The sequence below is a fragment of the Macaca nemestrina genome, chromosome 5 (assembly GCF_043159975.1).
Source record: "Macaca nemestrina isolate mMacNem1 chromosome 5, mMacNem.hap1, whole genome shotgun sequence".
Lineage (NCBI taxonomy): Eukaryota > Metazoa > Chordata > Mammalia > Primates > Cercopithecidae > Macaca > Macaca nemestrina.
Genome location: NC_092129.1, coordinates 107,606,169 through 107,617,980, shown reverse-complemented (window position 1 = coordinate 107,617,980; position 11,812 = coordinate 107,606,169). Strand labels below are relative to the sequence as shown.

The 11,812-nt window shown below is 39.2% G+C and overlaps 1 pseudogene; it reads right to left on the bottom strand.

Moving 5' to 3' along the window:
* Positions 1 to 10,033: 10,033 nt before the first annotated feature.
* Positions 10,034 to 11,047, bottom strand: LOC139363365 (peptidyl-prolyl cis-trans isomerase NIMA-interacting 1 pseudogene; annotated as a pseudogene).
* Positions 11,048 to 11,812: the final 765 nt, after the last annotated feature.

Below are 11,812 nucleotides of genomic sequence, written 5' to 3'. Positions count from 1 at the left end.
CTTTATCTTCACAACCTCACTGGCTTCTGTTATCTTTTTTGACATTTTAAGAATAGCTATTCTCACTGGTGTTAGATAGTATCTCATTGTGGTTTTGATTTGCATTTGTCTAATGACTGATATTGAGCTTTTTAAAAATACTTTTTGGCCACATGTATGTCATCTGAGAAGTGTCTGTTCATGTCCTTTGCCCACTTTTTAATGGGGTTGTTTTTTCTTGTAAATTTGTTTATGTTCCTTATAGATGTTGGATATTAGACCTTTGTTGAATGTTACTTTGCAAAAGTGTTCTCTCATTCTGTAGATTGTCTGCATATTAGATCTTTGTCAGATGCATAATTTGCAAATATTTTCTCCCATTCTGTAGGAAGTCTGTTTACTCTGTTGATAGTTACTTTGCTGTGCAAAAGCTCTTAAGTTTAATTAGATTCCATTTGTCAATTTTTGCTTTTGTTCCAATAGCTTTGGCATCTTCATCATGAAATCTAATGGTATTGCCTAGGTTTCCAGAGTTTTTATAGTTTTGGGTTTTACTTTTCAGTGTTTAATCCATTTTGAGTTCATTTTTGTATATGGTGTAAGGAAAGGGTCCAATTTCAATCTTCTGTATATAGCTAGCCAGTTATCCCAGCACCATTTATTAAATAGAGAGTCCTTTGCTTATTGCTTGTTTTTGTCAGCTTTGCCAAAGATCAGACGGTTGTAGGTGTGTGGCCTTATTTCTGGGCTCTACTGGGGGTCCGCTCCAGCCCCTAGTTGCTTCAGACTCTCCAAATCCCAAAGGCAACAACAGCGAAGGCTGCAAAACAGGAAAGATGGTGCCCGGCTCCTCCCTCTGGGAGCTCCATCACGTGGCGGGGGTTTTGAAAGTGCTCTCAGCCAGAAAACACCGCTGGGGATGGCTATAGGCCTCAAGAGGGAGATTTTGCCCTGCGAAGAGAAACGGGATCGGGACCTACAAGAGAAAGCAGTCTGGTCGCTTCTCTGTAGAGCTGCTGCGACCGCTCCAGTCCCTAGCTGCCTCGGATTCCCTACAGCCTGACGGCAACCAAGCTAAGACTGTGAAACAGCAAAGACGGCCCATCCCTCTCCCTGGTAGCTCCGTCCCACAGAGGCTCCGTACTACCGCCAGCTGGAAAACACCGCCAAGGTGGCTGGTGACCCAGGTCTGGAGGCCCCGCCCAGTGAAGAGAAGTGGGGTCAGGGACCAGCGTAAAAAAAGCGCAATCTGGCCGCTTTTCCCAAACGGCAGCTGCACTGAAGGCATCAACAGCTAAGGCTGCGAAACAGCAAAGAAGACGGCCGCTCCTCCCTTTCGGGAGCTCAGTCTCAGGGAGGTGTAATGCTGCTGGCTGGCTGGAGTTCCAAGCCAAAGGTGCCATGGAAGCCGGGCCTACAGACCACTGCTGCTCAGGCCCCTGGGTTCAGCCCCTTTCCCAGGGGTATGTACGGAGGTCTAACCTCCCGCTGTGCCAGCCTTGCAGCCACTTTCCCCGAAAACCCGGGTATCTGAAGTTCCCTGGGCTCCACATGTGCCTGAGCGGTAGCTATGCCAAAACACCAACTCCATGTAGCGCTCTCTCTCTCTCTCTCTCTCTCTCTTTTTTCCCCCCCAGGCCGGAGAGCAGCGGTGATCCGCCCGCTTTGGCCTCCCAAAGTGCTGGGATTCCAGGCGTGAGCCAGTGAGCCACCGGCTCCGGGCAACATTTTGTTTGTTTGTTTGTTTGTTTGTTTGTTTGTTTGTTTTTGAGGCGGAGTCTCGCTGTGTCTCCCAGGCTGGATTGCAGTGGCCCAATCTAGGCCCACTGCAACCTCCGCCTCACGGGTTCAAGCGACTCTAGTGCCTCAGCCTCCTGAGTAGCTCGGATTCCAGGTACGGGCCACCACACCCAACTAATTTTTGTATTTTTAGTAGAGACTGGGTTGCATCATGTAGGCCAGGCTTGTCTCGAACTCCTGACCTCAAGTGATCCGCCTACCTCGGCTTCCCAAAATGTTGGGATTACAGGCGTGAGCCACCGTGTCCGGCCTCCAGTTACATCTTATTGGGTGTTTTTTCTGTTTTATTTTGTTGCATAGAGAGAGGAGTTTATTTTTTCCCCCCTTACATCTTATGAGCCGTGCAATGAATTAAATATTATGGTTCATAAAGGGTCTGGATGTTTCGTCATAAGAGAATCCTATATAGCCAGATGCTGAAGTCTTATTCTAGCTCTATCTCCCAAATTGCAATGTGTTAGAAATTACAGTTAAACCATAAAACACATTCAGTATCAGAACCAGATCTGTATGAAGCATAGTTCATATCGAATGTACATTTTTTTATTGATCTCTTGCATCAGAATTAAGAATATTTTTGGCAGTCGTCTTCTTAGGTTGAAGAAATATCAACATGCTGAGTCCCTCAGGATAGCTGTTTTTGTTCTACAGATATTAGAGTGCTTCACACATAGCAGGCACTGATAAATACTAATTGTTTGAGAAGACTAGATATAAAACACAAAAGAATAAGGTGGCCAGACTTTATCCAAATAAATCCTTAAACCCATCAGCATGTTATTTTATATAAATATACATCATTTAGATATATTTCCTATTATGCCACCCAAGTTTCAATTCCGACTTAATTCCTTCAACCTGCCATAACTGCACTCAACTTCAAGAAATAAGAACACATAATAAGGACTTGGGAAGGGGAACATCACACATCGGGGCCTATTATGGGGGGAGGGGAAGGGATTGCATTGGGAGTACCTGATGTAAATGACGAGTTGATGGGTGCTGATGAGTTGATGGGTGCAGCGCACCAACATAGCACAGGTATACATATGTAACAAACCTGCACGTTGAGCACATGTACCCTAGAACTTAAAGTATAATAAAAAAATAAATAAATAAATAATTTTTTTTAAAAACGCACATAATAAAAATCTACTGCTGGAAAACTGGATAAAGGTTCTTAGTTTTATTTGGGTGACTTGGTACAAGTAAGGCAGAGGGACCAAAGGGGAATTTTTCCAGGAATATAGAAAAGAAGAGATGATGTAGATAGTACTTCAGTGAAAAAAAAAATAAATGAATATTTTGATTCCTTTTTGTAGACAGTTGCAAGTCAAAGAAGTACACTTTTTCCTATGGCAGATATGTATGGGAACCACACAAAACTTCCTTTAAACATCTACAAATGGATGTACAATTTAACCTCTGGGGTTGGACTGCCACCCCCACAAAGAACTAATTTTCCTTCAATTAATACTCTAGCAAACAATAGGAGTCTATAGAAACATCCGGGTCACATTTCTTGAGAAAGGGAACAAAACATTATGTCCACATTTTAGATACAGAGTATATTGTACATGGCACTCCATTCAATCCACTAACAAACTTTCCAATGCAGATCCATGACTCTTTCACTTCCATTGCATTCCTATAACAGTGCATATAGGTAGCTTAGGTTCTTTCTCTCTCAGTCAAAATAGAACATTAGAATACATGCAAACAAAGAGCAATGTTGTTTTAAAGATAAATGTGAATTCATTCTAATGTATTAAAAAGTAGATTATTTATGAACTTAGATTATTTACAAACTTTAATATTTTAGCTATGATTTATAATAAACTACCTACAATACATATTACACCTGAATATGACATGCCAGTGTATATGGTAGTTGAAAACCACTGCCATTTATCAACTAAATTTTGATCATCTGAAAAAAAGTGAAGGTAATCTGCAATTATAGGTATCTTCTATTAAAAGAGAAAGAAATAAGTGGCTCTAGTCACTGACAAACATCAAAGCACAGCCAAATTTTATGATACTTATATTAATTAATAGACCATACAAATAAATGTGAAGAAATACTGGATTTCCCAGTATTTTTTGACTTGACATTTCTTCCAGAATATCATATTTTGTTGTCCCTAATTTATTGGTGCCCAAAGCACATTTTTCTCATCTTTCCTGGATGTTCCCACAGGAGAGGAGGGAGGTGGTGGGGCAAAGTGCCCAGATGCTGTTGGTGGCTACTGCCACCTGGCACAGGAGAAAACTGAGGAAGTCCTAGCTACTGTTAGTATGGCGAAAATCTCTTGTGGGAATTGCTCCATTCTACAAATACAATCCCATCTGCATTGGCAGCCTTACATTGTTGCTGGATTAGTACTGGCAGAAAAACAACTCTATCATATGCTCTGCTGACATGTCAATAACAGTCTCACGATGCAACTGGCATTGTAAATGATTACCAGCTAATGTATGCTTACATTGCTTAACTGAGTGGTTTTACTAATTTTGAAAATTTAATTACTTTTGATAACCTGTAACATGAATGGTGTAAGAGCCAAAAGCATATTCATATATAACTCTATAATCTAAGTATAAAAAGAAATGAGAACCATGACAAATTAAAAGTTCAAACACTGAAAAACAAAAATCAGATATTCAGATATTCATCAGCTAGTTTTCTCCTTCCTCCACTATTTAGTTTTATTAAATAAATTTTGGTGGTAAAGAAAGATTAGGAATAAAAGCCTACATGGTAAAATCAATAATACTAAATGTACTAAATCTTATGATCATGTAGGTGAAGCATTTATTTATTGTTTTATCCATTTGTTGAAGCAAACAATAAATTGCTTAGGGAGACTGCTATGTCACTGAATTGAAGAGAGATTTATGTTTGAGAAGTCATATTTGCACTTGCATTCAAAACAAATTTTGTAAATAGGTTTCTCCAGAATTGTTTATTCAGGTATTCAGTTTTAGAGGCCATATTTTGAAACTGGCAAATAGAACAAAGGAAAGGCTGTAGGATTTCTTGAATTACATGGCCCTTTTAAACCTGAAATTGTGGCATAGATTTCCCAAGAAATGTAATCTATTCTACAGGAAAAATGGTGTATGTTTTATCCCACCAAAATGATTTGCTTATTCTTTTAAACTGGTCATTGGAGGATATTCTAAGATTAACTTGAAATATAAAATTTAACAGAGCATAGAAAAATGAGAAATGGGATATACCTAATATCTGAGAAAAATAGCATTATAACTTAATATTCTTCTGTCCATAATGCCCTTAAAATTGTGATGCTTGCTTGATGTAGTCTCTGCCAGGTTAGACAATAGTATACAAATACCCTATTCTTAAATTTTACCTTCACTTTGAGAAATAAATCCCATCTGGCCTCTTTTAAGAACCAGCCTCCCTACTTATCCCCCCCACCAAAATGTTTTCACCCAACAAAATACATCTATATGTAATTGGGTCATATAGTGCTACATACTCTGGCCTCAATTTTAATATACATATATTTAAAATTACAAACAATAGGGGAAGGCAAGTAGGTATAATCCAAACCCAGTGATATGTAAGCAGGATTTTCCCACTAAGCCATTTCCCTACCTCAGTGGAATTTGTTGTTCTCTTGTTAACCAAGTCCTGAAAAAACCATCTTCTTATAAAGGCAAGCAGGCAGTCTAAGAGACAGAGGAGGGTATGGAGGATATTTCCCCCACATCCACATCGTACAACAAGACTAGAACTCACGCTTCTTCTGTTCTCTAGAAAGAGCTTCTATCCTATTTTCTTTTGTAACTGTCTGGGTGTCTAAGGCATGGTACATGCTTTTGAAATTTTTTTATTCCTTGAAAATATGAAATTTGAGTAACTCCCACTTATTCCTGGTCTCTAAAGAAGCAAGAATACTTCAAGGATTGTAATAAGAGGATTGAACTGTGTTCATGAGGACTATACCAATTGATTACCAATTTGAAAGTCCTAGAACACAATGAAATAAAAATTAAGAATAAAATACTCCTAAACCAAATATACCCTGTCATTGATCTTTTAGCAAGAACTTCAGCATTTTATTATACTTGAAGGTCATTGTTATTTGTATCATTTTTTACTTCATATTAGAGATAGTAAATATATAGCAGTCTGAGTCTGTATGGACTTCATAAAATATCCTGGAAGTTAAAATTTTAAGATAAATCTGCTACTAGGTAATTTATTTAACAGTTGGTTCTAAATTATTAGAAAAATATTGCAATTTGGAGCTATTCAAGGTCTCTAATTCAAGATAAAATGAGAATATGTGAAATGAAAAGCTTAAAATCAGTTATCATACTTGGAAAGATATGAAACACATTTCTCAGTACATATGGTGGTCACTATGTATGTGCTATAAAATTATCTGCTTGGGTTCAGTCTTCACGCCACCACTTGGTATGAAGTGGTCATACACCACTTGGTATATGACCTTGGACAGGGATTCTTGTTTCTTAGTGCCTCAATTTCCTTATCTGTAAAATACAGATTATAATAAAACCTACCTCATAAGTTATTCTAAGGATTAAAATAATTGATGTCATCCTTGATTTCTCATTTTTCTCATCCCTCACTCTCATATGCAATTCATCATGAGGTCCTAATTTTCTTCCTCTAACCATATCTTGATCCTTTCCACTTCAAACTATCTTTTCTGTGCCCATCTTCATTAAGACCACAATCATTTTACAGATGCATAAAGAGATCTCCCTACATCCACACAACTCCAGTCCATTCTCCAGACTGATCCTTTTAAAACATTTAAACAAATCACATCTTTCCCCTTCTTAAAATTCTGTCATGAACTCTTCCTGTTGTTCTTTAAGGGAAAAAAAAAAAAAAAACTAGACTTTTTAACATGGTCAATATCATTCAGCATGATTCATTTCCTCCAGATCTATGAATTTCATCTTCACAATTCTGCCCCTTCACTCATTCGCCATCCTCCTGTCAGCTCCTCAAACCTAGCAAGTCCTTCCCCATTGTAAGGTTATGGTACACATTCTTCTCTGGAACTGTAAACTCTTCTCTGAGCTCTGCACATGAACTTCTCCTGTTCGTTCCTGAAGAATCTCTGAAATGTATCTCCTTATATATGTATTTCCATGCCACTCTATTTAAAGTGGCCATCCCACATTATTCATTATGCCATTACCTTGAATACTAATTGCCATAATCTTCAACTATCTCATTTGTTGTTATTGTCTGTCTAGTTTCCCCAATCAGAATATAAGTTCCTCAGAGTCAGGCTATCTAATTCATTCTTTATTTTCATTGCTTGGCACATAGTAGGTGGTTAATAAGTTAAGAATAAAGAAAAAGCTCACCACTATTTGTGGCACATATAAGTGCTCCATCAGTGGTGGCTTTTATCATTAGAATAATTATTTTATTCAAGGAAATTATGTAAATTATCAGGTAAAAGAGTGAATATAAACGCATAGCTTGAGAGACTGCTGTAGGCATTGAAAGAAATTAACCAGCTCAGTGAATAAACACTGTGATGCTGAATAGCATCCAAATTAATCTTATCATGCATATTGAGATCCTGAGTTTAATTTTTGGCAGTATTATTTGGGTTTCTCTTTGAGAACTGCAGAAATATTCAAAGAGTAAATAGCAAATACAACCTCCATTGCTGCCTCATAGCTGTCTATCCAACCCCACTGGTAAGCACCTTGTGGATAGGCATGATATTCCACTTAAAATACACACACACACACACACACATACACTCAAGTTAACATGCAGATGACAGGTGTTCAAATACTTGTTGACTGCAATTGAATTTGATAGAAAGGTGGAGGCAATGTCACAAGAGAAAGATTGAAGGTTTATTAGCAAGAACCACACAAATGCTTGCCTACTTAGACAATACCTTGGGCTTTGGTGCTCTCAATTAATCAGTGATTCTAACCAACTGGCCGGAATTGTTTAATTAGCTGAAATACAAACAATTAGCTGTTTGACTAGACTAGACGACTAATCCATAGAAATAACTAGGTAGAAAAATTCCATACACTATCCAAGGTCAGTGTTCTGTAACTGTCTCTTTGCAGGAGGTCTCACAAAATTCAGAGAAATGTATGCTTTGCCTGTAATGTCAGACAGTGGAAATGCTCTTGGATGAGAGGGAAAGCTGAAAATGACAGAAGGGCTGAAAACGTGACTAGACTTGATTAGAGCAAACAGAAGAAATTATTGTTGCAGCACAGAAAGAACAGAAATAACGAATAGAGACTTGCTGACAAAAAAAGAATCAAGTGACTAGATTGGAAGTTTTGAGGTAAAATGCAATTTCAGTTACAGAAAACAAGAATGAAGACAAAAGCAGATAGGACAGAAGGCAAAAGAGAGGAAAGTTGGGAAAGCTTTCATTCATAATCATAACTAAGAATTCAAAATACCCTACTTATCCCTTATTAATACAATATAAAGTAACATGCTTTAGTATTTAAGTCTTTGATTTTTTAAGAAGTTTATCAACTTTGTTCAGAAAGTTCACATTTCAAAGGAAACGAGATCCAGAAAAATAACAATTTAGAGCACTTAACGATAAAGTAGAAGGTGTATTTCAGAAACAAAAACTTCCATTAATATCTGAAGATCTCTGTGCTATAGCAGAAATTGTGTAGAATAAAATATCCCATAGGTATGTGTGTACGTGTATATATATATACATAGCATGTATAAAACTAAATAATTTGTAACATCTCTGCAGGTTTCAGAGATCAAAACCAAATAATATCTTCATTGATTTAAAGCCTTCTTCTCATGATTTCAAAACATATCATTGCATGATAAAATTCATTTGTTACACCTATTCAGGTGATAATACATCTTATGGTAATTTTGTAGAAAAAGAAATTGAGTATATTTTGTGGGACTTCTCTAACTTAAAGCAATGAATCAAATCAAGTAAAAAAGTTATGGCCTCAGGCCAGAAGACCCAGTTCACCAAGTCTTTCTCTTTCTTTCAATAACTAAAATTAATATAATATTGAGCCATTGATTTGATTTTTACCTACTATTTGTATGTGCTATTATCAATAAGATCAATGAAGTGAAAATTTTAAAAATAAAAGTCAAATTATATATTTTACCTTGAACTTCAAATAATTTTGATCACTGGAAAATGTAACCCATGGATTTTTCTAGAATAAAACACATGAAAATGAATAGACATACTTAGGAAAAATAAGACTCTAACACTGACTCTTCTATTTCTTCTTAAAAGTCTTACATTTGGGTCCTGGAAGAAATAGCAAAAACTTACACATTACTGATCTTTATTCCCTTTGGATTTGCAAGTACATACTCAGCATCTCTGGTACTTTACAAATTCCAAACAGATTACTGAGAAGCTTGTTAAACACCCAAGCACCTCAGGTGGTTCTGATCCAGGTAAACTAGGGAACCAACACTTGATCTAGGAGTTAATAAGCCAGTTGTGAAAACAAAAAAACATACATAACACGAGAACAACACATACCATCAATGCAGGGCAGATGTTGCTACATGGTCACTTGTGTGGTCAACAGAGAGAGAATGAAGGCATGGTCAGGGCCTGCTCTACAGGGTTGGTGTTTTCTAAGTTACTTAATTAAATAATTCACCTTGGAACCAGGCATAACTAGAAGAATGAAATATCTGTCTTTCTATTTCCCACAAAAAAACCTGGGGAAGTATTTTTTCCCCAGCTAAAATTTAACTGAGTCCTACAAGTAATCAATCCAAGACTTCTAGATTGTACTGAAAAGAACTAACTCTAGCCTTAGAAATTATGAGCAGTTGGGAAAATACTTCTCTTATTTATCCCACAGGGAGGACAAGAGGTTTTACTCCATTACTTACAATTTCCCAATAAATAGCTCCTCACTGCTTTCAATTTCAACTTCAAACTCCTCAGTATGGGCACAGTCTTCCCAATACAACCTCTACCTCTCTTTCCAGATTACTATTTGAGGATTACACAACCCTGGCCCTTCACTTCAGTGGAAAGTAAGATGTTTTCACATGTGAAAACAAGGAAATGCGTTGGCTCACTTAAGAATAAGCCCGAGTTGCTACAATTGACCATGTAGCAACATCTGCCTTGCATTGATGTCTATGTATTGTCCCTGTGTTATGTTATTTTTCTTGTCTTTACAGTTAACTTGTTAACTCGCAGGTCAAGTGTTTTCTTTTTTTTTTTTTTTTTTTTTTTCAGTGGTTCCGGGTTTAATTGGGGGTGAAAGGGTGCTGCACAGTTGCTCAGAGGGCCCATGGCTGGGCCGCACGAGTGTTTGCTTTTGTGACTGAACAGAGGAGCGTGGCCTAACTAGAAATATCTCGGTCCTCAAGTCTACCTCCAGGACCTGGGGGAACACGGGGCAGCTCTGCTGACCAGGTCTTCTCTTTGGAACACCCCTCCCACCACACTGCCCTGGGTCTGGGAGCCTCCCACCCCTGCTGAAGTCAATTCCTTAAGGGAGAATCTGGCAGTCGCAGCCCCAACTGGGGATGGACAGGGAGTGGGGACCCCAGGGCCCCTAATCTGGAAGGGCCCCCTCCCAGCCATTTTGGGAACAATAAATACTGTGTGACGGTGGCAGGGAGTGGGGGATTCAGCTACTGGCTTGTGGGCAAGAGGGGAGCTGGCGGGCCCAGCTGCCCTGCCCCACCCCGAGGCCAGGCCTGGGCTCCCCACCCTCACTCAGTGCGGAGGATGATGTGGATGCCGGAATCCGTGAACACAGGCCAGCTCATCTCCCCCGCCCGCAGCGCAAACGAGGCGTCTTCAAATGGCTTCTGCATCTGACCTCTGCTGAAGGCACCCAGGTCTCCCCTGGCCTTGGCTGAGCTGCAGTCGCTGAACTGTGAGGCCAGAGACTCAAAGTCCTCCTCTCCCGACTTGATCTTCTGGATGTAGCCGTTGATCAGCTCCAGGGCCTCCTCCTTGGTCCGGGTGATCTTCTCCTGCCGCCAGGACGAGGGCCGCCTTGACTGGCTGTGCTTCACCAGCAGGTGCGAGCAGCGGACCCTGGCGGGCTCCCCCTGCCCGTTTTTGCCACCACTGCTGCTGTTGCCGCTGGGCCGCTCCCACTGGCTGGCGTTAGTGATGTGGTTGAAGTAGTATACTCGGCCTGAGCTGCGGCTCATGCGCTTCTCCCAGCCGGGCGGCAGCTTCTCCTCGTCCGCCATCTTCCCTCCTGCCGCCCAAGTGTTTTCATAGTTGGGTCACTAGACAGCCTGAAATGGGCTTTAGAGTTGGTTGATAAAGTGTTTCAATGATTAAATGAAGAACCTGTAGTCTCTTTACTTGTAAGCTTTACTAAGTGTTAGATTGATTCTAAGATTGGTTCCTCTGAAATTGCATAATAGCTTCCAGTAGCAATGGAGGCTAAATGCATCTTCCTTTTCATTCAGTAGGAGACAGAAGGAAGCTTCCCATAGTTTGTCCTAAGAGTAAGAAACTTTATCCTCAGAACTCACCAACAAAATTCTTGTTGGGTCTCATTGGCCCAGATCACTGTAAATGTGCCCATCCCTGAACCAGATATGACCTGATATGTCATGATGTTTGATAGTCAATCACAGTTTCCACTACACTGACCTACTTGCAATTCCAGTAATGCCCACATTCTCTGAAACCACCATAGCTTTCATATTCTTTTGCCTCTACCTTGAATTTCTTTTCTGCTCATCATGATTGGTCAAATCATACCCTATAATATTTATTCCAAATGTCACCTCCTTTTGAAAGGGTGTTTTATCACTTTATTCACCTCCCTAAATTTAGTTTGTTGCCACTCCTTTGTATTCCCATACTACTTGCATAAAAACTTCTATGCTAACATTGTACTCACTTTTTTTAGTCTCAATTATTTAAGGGTGTAGTTATAACACTCTAGTTATAACAGCACAGTGACTGTCAGTGACTTATATGTATGGTAGATGAATAATAAAATGCTGGTTAAATTAATTAGTAAATAAATAAGT